Source organism: Lissotriton helveticus, chromosome 3_1 (genome assembly GCF_964261635.1).
Source record: "Lissotriton helveticus chromosome 3_1, aLisHel1.1, whole genome shotgun sequence".
NCBI lineage: Eukaryota > Metazoa > Chordata > Amphibia > Caudata > Salamandridae > Lissotriton > Lissotriton helveticus.
In genome coordinates, this window is record NC_136061.1 from 998,027,321 (window position 1) to 998,040,717 (window position 13,397).

The following is a 13,397-nucleotide window of genomic DNA, read 5'->3' on the forward strand; positions in this document are numbered from 1 at the left end:
AATTACGGAATACATGTAAATGATACTCATCAGGGACATTGCTGCTTGCAAAGCACTACATACATTATTTTACATGTCAGCATGTTCCCTATTATAGTAACGCTTTTTAGTTTACAACTGCATGTTCCTTTGACCCAGTTAGGAAGACGTTTTAAATTAGATTCTGCCTGTCCGGCTTCCTGGTACTAATCCCATTCATCAAGTTCAACCTTTTGGTTAATTGTAGTGGGACCCTCCCTTTCTAGTTTTTAGGTCGAGCCCTGAGCCAGGGCGCAAGCGCTGCTCTGGGGTTGATCTGGAGTAGTTTAGTACGGGAGAGAAGCCCCGCCCACTGCCCTGCCCATATTTTTCATTGGCTTGTGTGTACTTCTTAAATGCTGTCTTCTGATTGATTATGAGGCTTGTTAGTCCCTCCTTATTATGGCTCTGTCGTCATCTGTACCCTCCCATGGCTACTGGCCCCTTTACTTCGAGTGTTACACACTGTAGGGTATGTGTTATTTAGACTGTGAGCACTATCTTTTTCCGTGCCTTGCAAGCCCCGCTTTCAGCCGAGCCCACCCTCCAAGATTTTTCCTGTTGGGATTTTGCAGTAAACTCAGGACATGCACAGAAATTGCACGCAGTAACATAATCATTCTACCCCACAGCGCGTTTACATACTCCTTCTCCCCCGTTGCTGCACATATTTTAAGCGTGCATGTCGTGACTCGGCTCAGTTTTTTTCTTTAATGTATTATTAGACGAGGCTTGCAACGCAGCTCCAAGCCTCGCTTTAAGCCGCACCCACCCTCCAGAAAGCCTCCAAGCTATTTCCTGTTTGGATTTTGCTGTAAACATGAGACATGCACAGAAATTGTCTGGAAGTTAGTAGCACTACAATTTTATTATCTTTGAAAAAGCGAGTTACTGACAAAACGCTTGCTTGCAGCATTTAAAAAAAATTGATGTTAAGGGCAAAATGTTTCCGTGTGAAGTCCATTCAATTTAAAATAAGAGAAATATGCAGCGATAGCGTGATATTTTTGTTGGGGCATGGAAAAGCAATGCCCTGTACATGTTAAAATAAATATAACGTTCTTGCATATGAAACGGATTTAAAAACGTATAGATAAGAACAGAGAACTTCACGTTGAACGATACGGGGGAATGTAAAAATGTCACACTCTGCTATATGTCATACCAAGCAAACATGCTAAAGCCTCCTTCTTCCTTGGTATACAGATGACTGTCAGAACTTAGAGATTAACACAGAAATGCCAATTCATTTTGCTTGAGATGCTGTTTTCATATGCTTATATGAGGAATGCATTGCCAAGGTGTCTTGGCTTTCAGCTGTTTGCTGTGATATTGATTCTCAGGTAAATGGTAGGAAGGTTGTTAAGCGGTGCTCTTTGTCGGACCTCACCACAACACAGACCTGTACATTTTAAAACGTTTCTAAGTCTATAAAGCATTCACTGAAAAATATTTGGAAATCTATGAATTGTAGACATACGCTTACGATTTATGTATATGTCAAAGCTCTTAAGATGCCCAGGTTTTTGAGTAATCAGACCATTATGTCAGTTTTTTCTTTGCATTCTAGCAAAAGTCATGGATGTAGAGTGAGATAAACAGGACTACAAATACCATAATGAAAGTTAAAAAAAAGATAACTTGACTGGATATGCTCCTCATGCATAGATCGGGAGCTCTGGAGATAATGTCCAAAACGTTCTTTAAAGCTTGCGGGTGCAAACATGCAGGTTTTACGGCCGGGAAAAAAAAATTGCTATTACAAAATTCTGAGTCAAAAATAAATGTGCAACCGAAATATCCGTATTGCGGCTTGTAAGGTAAGCGGCCCTCGTCCATCCCTTCAGCTCGCAGCCACATGTCAATGCTTTGCCAATGCTAATACAGTCACAAACCGTTGATGAAATTCTGATACATGGATAGTCCTGGGAATGCATTTGTAAAGTTAAAGCTGCCCGTGAGCTACAGCTGCACTTTGTGAATGACAGCAGTGGGCTCAAGGGACGGCTGCATGGCCCTACTCTGATGAAGACATTCACTCGGGCTCTTTAGATCCTCGCTTGTAGTGGCAAAGGTGTTATCAGTGCCTTGATCCAGTGCATAGTGGACTTTAGAATGCTGTATTTGACTTCATGTTCACAGGTCTAATTTTGTCCTAGTGAGGTCGATAGCAGAAGTACCATGGAGTTGTGTAACAACAAATGTTTCACCCAAGGGGTGAACAAATGCTTCACAGGAACACATGTTAATAGACTGCTCATCACTGAAATCAAGGCCGCTGGAAGAGGACTAGGTCTCTCGCGACAAGCACACCGCTCCAAGAAATCTTTAATCTTCATTAACTTCCCTTCCAAAGGTGGGATGTTTTTAAAAATACAGTGCATTTACTGCAAGGCCACTCCCAACACAGACCCACGGACGTTTGAGCACCTCTCAAAAGGTGTTCTTACTAGAAGCCTCAGCTCCATGCCCACCAACTTGTCACTCGGACTGGCAACCAACAGATCCCATACTAAACATTGTCAACAAGTGAACCCAACCACTGGAATTGGGGACAGGTTGGGGGAGCTCTAGCAAAACACGTTTGGATCAAACTTTTACAATGCAATGACAATGCCTTTCATTAATGTGTTTTAAAACATGCACACAGTGCGTAAACACGCACTTTGTACTTATAGTCCTTGCTTATGAGAAGCATGGCTGGCAGTAAGAAAGGCACAGTTGCTGCCAGCGCTGCTTCTCATAAGCAATGACTATAAGTACAAAGTTCGTGTTTACGCACCGCTTTCAGGTTTTCAAAACACATATATAAAAGGCATTCGCTTTCATAAGGTTAAATGGTTGAGGGAGATCATGGCATTACTGGTAAAGCTGGGCTTGAGTGAATTGTGGGATGACCCCCTTAATGCTGTTTTTCCCTCTAAGAAGTCCCTGAAGGAAATGTACTGGGAAATGATAACGATGACAGTAAGTGTTAGTGGACGAGCAAATCACCTAACAGGCCGGTTCCTAGAATTTAATCCAAGGCCAGCTTTAGAACTATATTGGGTCGCCATTGAAAAACCCTTGGATAGGAAATTGTACTTCCAGCTAAGGGTTGGCACTATACCGCTCCGGTCATTCACCAGTAAATGGAGAGGGGCCACTGAGCAGACATGTCCCAAATGTATAGATAGACAGGAAACGATTAGTCGTCTGTTGTTTTTCTGTCCTTAGTATAAAAAACCCCGCTCTAAATGGGTTATACCCATTTGTAAGCAGTTAGGCTTTAGTAGGCACGAAGTGGCGCTAAGAGTCCTAACTGCGGACTCAACCCTTCCAATAGCAATTGCATTGGCCAAATTATTCCTGGGATGGGCACGGTGCATTCGATCCAGAGCGCTCCTTCAGGCATGCACTAATTGATTATTTTTTTAATGATCTTTTATAATATAACTAGTGACTGCAAACTTTGAAACGTGTTAGCGGCTCATGTGTATTTTATGGTACCGTTTTTTATAATCGTAGATTCTTCTTATTCAACAGATCAATTGTTTAATAACTTCTTAAATTTGTTTTTAGGTTTCCCATATTTATATTTTAAAAATGTGTATGTTGTAATATGTATGTTTGTGCTCTTATGACAAATTGTCGAATAAAGCTACTTTGAATTGAATAAAAGGCATTGTCATTTACAATGCCGATAGCTCACGCTCTCGCAAATGCGAGACCTATTGCATTGCAAATGCTTGTTCTACTAGTGGCAAATTCTTTAACTCTTTTCCCCTGTGTGATAGCTAATGAGAAATTCGAACCTTTTCAGGTGATGGCAGTGCCCCTCTTCACTAGTACAAGACCCAGTGCTACATATTTGATTGAGCACTAGCTTTTTTGACTAGTAGTCCCAACAATCATTCTTAGATTTCATCAAAGCTCCACCCCCAAAAGCCAGCCAGATGTGCAACAGCAGCAAGAAACCAGCTGTCATGGGGCACTCTCGCTAGGTATGACAGAATTTGTCAGTTTCGATATTGTATCTAGTGCAATATGATGTGCAGCACTCTTGGCTTGGTACAAATTCATGATAAGCAACATACAACTCATCCAAAATGTTGTCACAAAACTTCTTCTCCACCTTCACCCAAGAGAACGCATGACCACAGTCCTGCAACCGCTCCACTGGCTACCAATAGCTAAAAGGACAATGTTCAATGCACTTATCATTGTCCACTGAGCGTTTCCAAGGAAAGGACCGCTATACCTACAAGTTAAATTCTAGAAATATAAACCAAACAAAATACTACTATCCAGGCTTCCATAATTTATCGTACCACCTTATTGTAATAAATTCGTAGGAGGCCCAGCTTTCTCAGTACAAGTTGCCAAGCTCTGGAACTCACTACCAGCGAGCATAGAAGCACCCAGGAGTATATACACTTCCGAAGGCATTTGAAAAGTTGGCTCTTTCCTAGATAACTGCATCCAGGCAGTGACGCCCAGAAAACACTGGGCTGAAGAGAGGTGCTACCTCGAAACCGGTCCGGTCCTCGGATGCTTGATTCCGGTCTGGGAAAGATATGGCTGTTGTAGTTCGGACTGGACTGTTCCCATGGGGCAACAGGGTCAGAGCTGATTTGCATAAAGCCATTATCTGACCCAGGGTGGTGTGGAGTGCAAAAAAACGATGGATTTGGGCCCAGATCTTTTGACTGGGGGAGTGTGTGACATTGATCCACATTCAGTCCATCACTTGTTGTTTTTTGCAATTGCCGCCCTAAGTGCGCTGGGGTTGCCCAGACGTGGGTCCCAGGCACTCCACACCACTTGGAGTCAAGCTAGCCGGGCTGAAGAGAGGTGTTACCTCGAAACCGGTCCGGTCCTCGGATGCTTGATTCCGGTCTGGGAAAGATATGGCTGTTGTAGTTCGGACTGGACTGTTCCCATGGGGCAACAGGGTCAGAGCTGATTTGCATAAAGCCATTATCTGACCCAGGGTGGTGTGGAGTGCAAAAAAACGATGGATTTGGGCCCAGATCTTTTGACTGGGGGAGTGTGTGACATTGATCCACATTCAGTCCATCACTTGTTGTTTTTTGCAATTGCCGCCCTAAGTGCGCTGGGGATGCCCAGACGTGGGTCCCAGGCACTCCACACCACTTGGAGTCAAGCTAGCCGGGCTGAAGAGAGGTGTTACCTCGAGTCCGGTCCTCGGATGCTTGATTCCGGTCTGGGAAAGATATGGCTGTTGTAGTTCGGACTGGACTGTTCCCATGGGGCAACAGGGTCAGAGCTGATTTGCATAAAGCCATTATCTGACCCAGGGTGGTGTGGAGTGCAAAAAAACGATGGATTTGGGCCCAGATCTTTTGACTGGGGGAGTGTGTGACATTGATCCAAATTCAGTCCATCACTTGTTGTTTTTTGCAATTGCCGCCCTAAGTGCGCTGGGGATGCCCAGACGTGGGTCCCAGGCACTCCACACCACTTGGAGTCAAGCTAGCCGGGCTGAAGAGAGGTGTTACCTCGAAACCGGTCCGGTCCTCGGATGCTTGATTCCGGTCTGGGAAAGATATGGCTGTTGTAGTTCGGACTGGACTGTTCCCATGGGGCAACAGGGTCAGAGCTGATTTGCATAAAGCCATTATCTGACCCAGGGTGGTGTGGAGTGCAAAAAAACGATGGATTTGGGCCCAGATCTTTTGACTGGGGGAGTGTGTGACATTGATCCACATTCAGTCCATCACTTGTTGTTTTTTGCAATTGCCGCCCAGAAAACAGTCACACCCTGAAGCACAATCCTCAGCTTACACCCGTACAACCCACAAACTGCGAACAACTCAACCAGCAAACTGCTTTCATTATGCAGCCTAGCAAAAAGGGATGATCTATGGTTTGCTGTGGCATTATATATAGTATGGGCTTCCATATATAACTGTTATGACCAATAATAATACTAAAACAATATTACACTGCAGCCCATAACAAATTGTAACTTATACCTATTAAATTCACATAATCCATTACTGCTGTCCGTCAACAGCACTGAACAGACAAAAAAAACACACCACTAAATGAGCAGGCATGGAATAACTGAAGCGATCTGTCGCACATTACTCAAAACATTTGGAGGACTTTATTATAGTTTATTCACTGCAGGTCCAAATATCTATACAGTCTGACCACTTCTTAGAGACACCCCTATATGGGATGACATTAAAAATGCCCATCTCTAGAGATCTCTGTACCTCCAACTATGCCAGCTCATGGGCCACAACTTTACACAAAATCTCAGACTGGACAACCCAGTGCATTAACCAGTTAAGCAGACTATATCATATTCTAAACCATAATAGGGAGATGCAGAGCTATTCAAAGCTTACAAATGCACAGTTTATGGTTTTCAGGACGCTGTCTCTTATACTTCATTATCCAACACTCTGCGACAGGCTGCGTCCTATAACAAAATAATCGCCCCTCGGTGGTCATCACGCAGGATATAGAAATACTTCCCACATAGGATCAAAACAAAAACAACATCCTTATAGCCTCACTCCCTACATAGTGTAGCATGCCACTCATGAAGACAAGTGCTTCATCGCCCCACATAGTGGTTGTATACTCATGAGGCATTTATGTGTATTATTTCAGTCTGTCATCAAGTGATGCTAAAAAAAAGTTTAATTTGGACACCATACGCCACTCCGTGTCTGATCAGGAGGTGATTAGGTTATACTATTTTTATTACTGACTGTAACTAAGCCCAGACCTGTAAATACTCTCTAAAGCGGTGTTTCCCAAACTGTGGGTTGCAACTAACTGATGGGTCGCGAGTCAATTTTTGGTGGGCCGTGAAACTCCAAGCAATAAATAAAGATGCCTTTAAATTCTGTATTTATCTTGTCACATTTGCTGCACTTCAAAGACCAGAATGTCAGGCTATGTCTTCTGACGAATTGCTTCTTATGCTTAAGGTCTCGCCTAGGCAGCGCTTGTGCTGTCTCTTCGAGACATACTGTATTCAGGATATTCAAAAGACACAGATGATGGACGGAATGCAGAGCAAATCAAACATTCACCCCCAGTCAGTAGAACTGGTTAAATCCATTGTTCTTTTGCTCGCTATGCCACCCCAGTTTAGACCCAGCCATATGCTAATCAGTCTTGACCCTGTGCCTCATGGGAACAATCCAACCCGAACTGCCAAGCCAGGTCCTCATTGGACCAGAAACAAGCATCCTGGTACCGGTTTCGGGGCATCACCCCTCGTCAACCAGGCTAGCTTGAATCCAGTGGCACAGTGAGCCCGAGACCCACGTCTGGGCATACCCGGCGCACTTAGGGCAAGGAAGCAAAAGACACACAGATGATGGACGGAATGCAGAGCAAATCAAACATTCACCCCCATATGCAAATCAGTCTTGACCCTGTGCCTCATGGGAACAGTCCAGCCTGAACTGGCATTAAGCTCTGCCCATGTTCCTCCCATACATTGTTTTTGGCTCATTGCAGTGTCTTTCGGAATTCTTTTATTTCATTGGTTTATTTTGTTAGTCCCCCCACCCTTCCTGTTTAATACCTCCCTCTCTACTGTTGTTAACTCCCATGAGGACAGCCCTTTTACATGTAACATTACTCTGCACAATTTATTTACAGTTTCAAAGCACTATTTTGTAAATCACTTTTTCGTGGTAGCTGGTGTTAGAGACACAACTACGCACTCCCCCTCCACACCCACCCTCCAACCCTGACTCACAGATGCTTAGATGCCTACGAGAGTGCCTGTTCCTTGCACTTTTCCCTCCTGCATTGCCACATATGGCATTGTTGCTCATCTTGTTTCACACTGCATTTGTATTTTAAAAACAGTAGCAAGTGTAAACAAACTTTTTTGAAGCAGCGCCACCTTTCTTTTGTTGTGCATGGTGCGGCATGTTCCTTGAAGCTGTTTTTGCTTCCCTCCCTCCCGCTTAGCATTATGAGCACACAATCAAAGCCTTTCTCTTAAACAGGCAGCAATGCTTCCTCGTTCCTCCTCCCGCAGCTATATTTGCTTTGTCCAATCTCCTTCCTCTCTCGCTCCGGGGTTCTCTTCAGGGACGCCCTGCTTCATGTTTCCAGCGGGATTTCTACTTTTAAAACAGTAGCGTGTGTAGCCATTTTTCAACAGTAGCGTGTGTAAACAAACCTTCTGGAAGCCAGCACCGCCTTTCTTTTGTTGTGTGTGGTGTCTTCCTTGAAGGGGGGACCCAGGGAGAGCCAGGCGCGAGCCGGTCTCTCCCTGGGCGGGTTCGCGCGAGGAACATTTTACAGGTGGAGGGCTGATTAGCGGAGAGGGAAAAAGGGGAAGTCAAGCGGGGATTAGTTACTGCGTGGCGGGAGGCGTGAAGGGAGGTTGTTTTGCGCGGTACCTGGGTCATGGACGAAGCGGCGGAGGTTAGGCGGGCGGTTCAACTCCTCTGTGAAGCAGGGCGAGAGGATTTGTTGATGCCCGGAGTCCCGGAGGAGGCGTGGGTCGGCTTGTCCCGCCCCCCTCGCAAAGCTGCGGAGGGCGTCGCCAGGGCGGTGGAGGCGTGCCTGTCGCCGGGCCCTGAGGAAGACGACGACGGCGAGGCGGCCATGCCGGCCGATGGGCCTGGGTTTTTTCTGCAGACCGAGGAGGCAGGACCCCCGCCGTGTGACCCGGGCGCCCTCCAGCAGGTATGTGACGCCCCCTTTTTGCCTGCTTGTTCGCGAGGGGCGCCCGGGGGGAGGCGGGGGCGTTCTGCGGGTCGATTGACACCGCGACTCGGCGGTCTCGCTGCTGGTTCGTCGGGGAAGCAGCAGGCGGGGCCCAGGCCCAAGCGAGGGCGCAGCACAGAGCCGCAGGGGCGCGCGCACGCCCCCCCCCCTGCTGTGGTGTCTCCTGCCCCTCTGTCCCCTGTGCCGCCTTTGCAGGCTGGGGGCCCTCCATGTCTGTGGCTCAATGGGCAGTGTTACCTGGTCTCCCCGGCCGCGCCGGGGCCTGTCTCTGCCCCCCCTCCAGTTGTTGGCCCCTCTCCCTCGGGTCCCATGGATGCTGGGCACCCCCGGGTTGCCATGCTTTTGCGCCCCCCCCCTGAGGCCCCGCCCCCGGCTCCTGCTGTGGTCCAGGTGGGTGCCACGCATGCCACGCCGCGTCCCACGGCCCCTGAGGCTGTTGTACCTGGTGCTCCTTGCCCCCGGCCCCCCCCCCCCACCTCTAAGTCCATGACTTTGGGGGGCAAGGGCATTTTGCGCAAGGGGGCTCCCCTGGCCACTGGTCAGCCCCTGTTCCCGGTCCCCAGGGGCCGCCCGGGTGGGCTTCTGGGTGGTCCTGAGGCTGGGTCGGTGGGTGGTTTGGGGCTGGCGCCGGGGGGTGAGTGCGGTTCTCATGTTGGGGGTGATGTTTTCGGGGCTGTTTCCTCGTCTGGCTTGAGCGGCCACAGTTTTCACTCTGCGCCTTCGGCTGGGCGGCTGTTGGCTGTTTCTACGGGCCCGGGAACTGTCCACACGGCTGTTTCCAGTGGTGGGCTTGCAGGGGGGCTGTCTGGAGCGGATGGCTCTTCTACAGCTTTCAGTTCTCATAGCTTTCAAAACATAGACTGGCAATTTTATGATGGGGGTATTGGTGATGGCGCTATGCCCAGTGGGAGTGAACAGGTTGCATTTTCTGATGAAGCTTTCTGTGGGAGTTTTCGTGATGCTGATTTGGAAGAAGGGGAATTGAGAGAGACAGATGTTGGGTTTTTGGCAGCACGGGCCCAGGGGGGTGGGTTAGGGCAACCCGCTGTTTCTCGTGTTTTGCAGGGGTCTCGAGCGGACCTTGCGGGTGTACGAGGGGCAGTGTGGTCTGGACCTTCTCAGCGGGATCGTGGGGCCGTCGCCCAGCAGTCGGAGCAGTTACCAAGAGGTAAGACTGGGTGGTGGTCAGTGTGGCAACCTAGGGAGAGTCTCCCGGTTAAGAGTACAAGATCTGTGGGTACGGGTGATGGGGTTGTGGTTGAGCGAGTCGCTCTGGCACCGAGGCTTGAGCGGCCCGCGATTTCTAATGTGCAACCTGGGGAGAGTCTCCCTGTTAAGAGTACGAGATCTTGTGGTACGGGTGATGGGGTTGTGGTTGAGCGAGTCGCTCTGGCACCGAGGCTTGAGCGGCCCGTACTTTCGAATGTTTCTACTGTGCAAGGGGCAAAAGAAGTTTCTATATCAGGGGATGGCGGGGTGGCTGCCACTGGGGTGGCGGAGGATAGTATCCTACCGAAAAAGTTGCCTTATTCTGGGGTGGGGATGCCCTTGGGGTCCCATTTGTCCGAAAAAACGAAGACGCTGATCTGGTCTGGGGCTTTTGTGGATGTTTTTCGACTTCTTCACAGGGATGTCCAGGCGAAAGAGGGGTCGAAAGAGGAGGAATTAGAATTGGCTCGGAGGCCTCGTGTTCCGAGGTCTATAGAGAACTGGACTTCGGCCTTTCTAATTTATGCCAGCGTTTATTGTCAACGTCATCCTGAGAAAGCAATAGACATGTTTAAATATGCTGATGTCATCCGCAAGGCTCACAGTTATTTTGGCGGCTTTGCTTGGTTGTCCTACGATGACGAATTTAGGGCGCGCATGGCCGCTTTCCCTGAGCGTTCGTGGGGTGCGGTTGACTCTGAGTTATGGTTGCAATGGATGGCATCGGCACACCCTCCTGCTACGACCCACACAGCTAGCGGGCAGCCTGTGTTTTATCGGCCCTTTTCAGCTCGCCCCGCTCAATCTGGGGCGGGGGTTTGGGGCAGAGGTCAATCAGCCGCTTCCGGCACTTGCTGGCATTTTAACAGGGGTTCCTGTAACAGACCCGCTTGCAGGTATAAACATGAGTGTTCGCAGTGTGGAGGGAAGCATGCCCTCACCCAGTGTTTTCCCGGCCAGAGATGGGGTGATCAGGGACGGGGTTCTGGGGGCAGGGGGCAGCAACATCAGTCTGTTTACAAGGGCCCCTACTCCTATTAGGCAGGAGGTTCTCGAGCTCTGGCTGGTGGATTATCCGGATTTTGAGGCCGCTAAGATTTTGTCTTGGGGTTTCAAAATTGGGTTTCGGATTGGGTATCAGGGACCCAGGGTGGGCAGGTGGTCGGACAATTTGAAGTCTGCGAAGGAGAGTCCACATGTGGTGCGGAAGAAACTGGATGCAGAGCTTGCGGCTGGTAGGATTGCTGGTCCTTTTGTGGATTGTCCCCTGCCTGACTTGATTGTATCACCCCTGGGTGTGGTGCCCAAGAAGGCGGAAGGGGAGTTTCGTCTTATCCATCACCTGTCCTGGCCCGAGGGTTCATCAATCAATGACTTTATTGATCCAGCTGACTCAACTGTCAATTATGCTTCGGTGGACGATGCCTTGCGGCTCGTGCGCACGGCTGGTGTTGGGGCTTTGCTGGCGAAGAGCGACATTCAGTCGGCTTTCCGGCTATTGCCCATTCATCCTTGGGATTTCAGTCTGTTAGGAATGCATTTTGATGGTAGTTTCTACGTGGATCGGGTGTTGCCCATGGGCTGTTCAGTGTCATGCTCCCTGTTTGAGACTTTCAGTACCTTCCTACAGTGGCGATTCACTTTTGTTAGTGGCCACGCGTTGGTCTGTCATTACCTTGATGATTTTCTTTTCATTGGGGAGGGTTGCTCTGGGCAGTGTCAGTCGGCTTTGCACATCTTTCAGGCTCTAGCGGAGGAATTGGGTGTCCCCTTGGCGCCGGACAAGACAGAGGGTCCCTGTACGTCCCTGACTTTTTTGGGGATCGAAATTGATACTCTGTCTATGATGGCGAGACTGCCTGTGGCTAAAGTGAAGGAAATGTCTGCTTTCATACATCTGGTGTTGGGGGAGCGGAAAGTGGTTTTGAAAACTGTTCAGAAGTTGTTGGGTTATCTCAATTTTGCTTGCCGGGTTGTTCGGGCGGGCAGGACGTTCTGCAGACGTCTGGGTCTGTCCATGTCCGGAGCAAGCCTTCCCCATCATAGGGTGCGCATTACCACCGCTGTGCGTGCCGATTTGACTGTCTGGCTTCGTTTTCTGCAAGACTTTAATGGCGTGTCCTTGTTTTTTGCGGATGAGGACATGGTGTGGCAAGTGCAGTTGTTCACTGATGCGTCAGGGGCCCACGGCTTTGGAATATTTTGGGAGGGTCGATGGTGCGCGGCCGGCTGGCCGGCGCACTGGAAGGATCAGGGTCGCAGCATTGCGTTTCTGGAGCTCTTCCCGCTGCTGGTTGCTTTGCATCTATGGGGGGAGGAGTTTCAGAATCGTTCCGTCTTGTTTCACGTGGACAATTTGGCTGTAGTGCACCTTGTCAATCACCAAAAGGCTCGCGATTTGCGGGTTTTGCGGCTCCTGCGCGCATTCATGCTGCGGTGTCTGCAATTGAATATTGTCTTTAAAGCGCGGCATGTTCCTGGTACTTCTAATTGCATCGCTGACTCTTTGTCTCGCTTTCAGTGGTCCGAGTTCCGCAAGTTAGCTCCTGGGGCGGACCTGGCACCAACAGCGATCCCACAGTACGTATGGGACCTGGGGGATTGAGGGTTCACCACTTGGTGGAATGTTCTGTGGCTGAATCCACCAGGCGGGGTTATGTGAAAGCCTGGTCTGAGTTTCTGCAGTTTTGTAATGTTTCGATGGGGCCGTTCGGGGCTGGTTGGTCTGATGAACAATGCGTCTTGCAGTTTGTTTTGCATCTGGCGGACAAAGGCCTGTCGCCCACTACCATTTCGGGTAAATTGGCTGGGGTTTCTTTTTATGGACAGCTTTGGTGGGGGAGGGATCCGGTTGGGGGGGTGTTGGTTCGTAAATTGTTGAAAGGTTTGGCCAGGCTCCGGGCTGGGGGTCAGCAGCTCCGGCAGCCTGTGACGTTTGAATTGCTTCAGTTGATGTTGCTGGAACTGGAGGTGTGTTGTCATGATGCTTTTGAATGTGCCAAATTTCGTTTGTGTTTTGTGTGGTTGTTCTTTGGGGCATTTCGGGCATCAGAGTTGCTGGGGTTGCGGGGCAAGGTAGGCATGACCAGCGGTGAGGTGGTGTTGGAGAGTGACAGAGTGCGTCTTTGGCTGCGGGCATCCAAAACCGACCAGATGGGGAGGGGTAAGTGGGTGTTCCTTGGTAGGAGTGGGGTCTCTGCATGTTGCCCGGTTGGGGAATGGGAAGTGTTTGTGTCCTCTCCGCATTTTCTCCAAGGGTCCATATTTTGTCATGCAGATGGTAGTCCCATAGTTGCATCTCAATTGTTGGCTGTCTTACGCAAGGTCTTGCTGCGTTTGGGGAAGGACCCTGTTCAGTTTGGTACCCATTCCTTCAGAATTGGTGCGGCGACGGAGGCCGCCCGCCTGGGGTGGGACTGGTCCCAGATCAGACGCATTGGTCGTTGGCGTTC

At 49.3% G+C, this 13,397-nt stretch overlaps 1 protein-coding gene across 3 annotated transcripts in view; it reads left to right on the plus strand.

The window, feature by feature from the left end:
- Window positions 1-13,397, plus strand: part of PRKRA (protein activator of interferon induced protein kinase EIF2AK2) — a 152,567-nt gene that overhangs the window by 79,346 nt on the left and 59,824 nt on the right. The window lies entirely within an intron of this gene.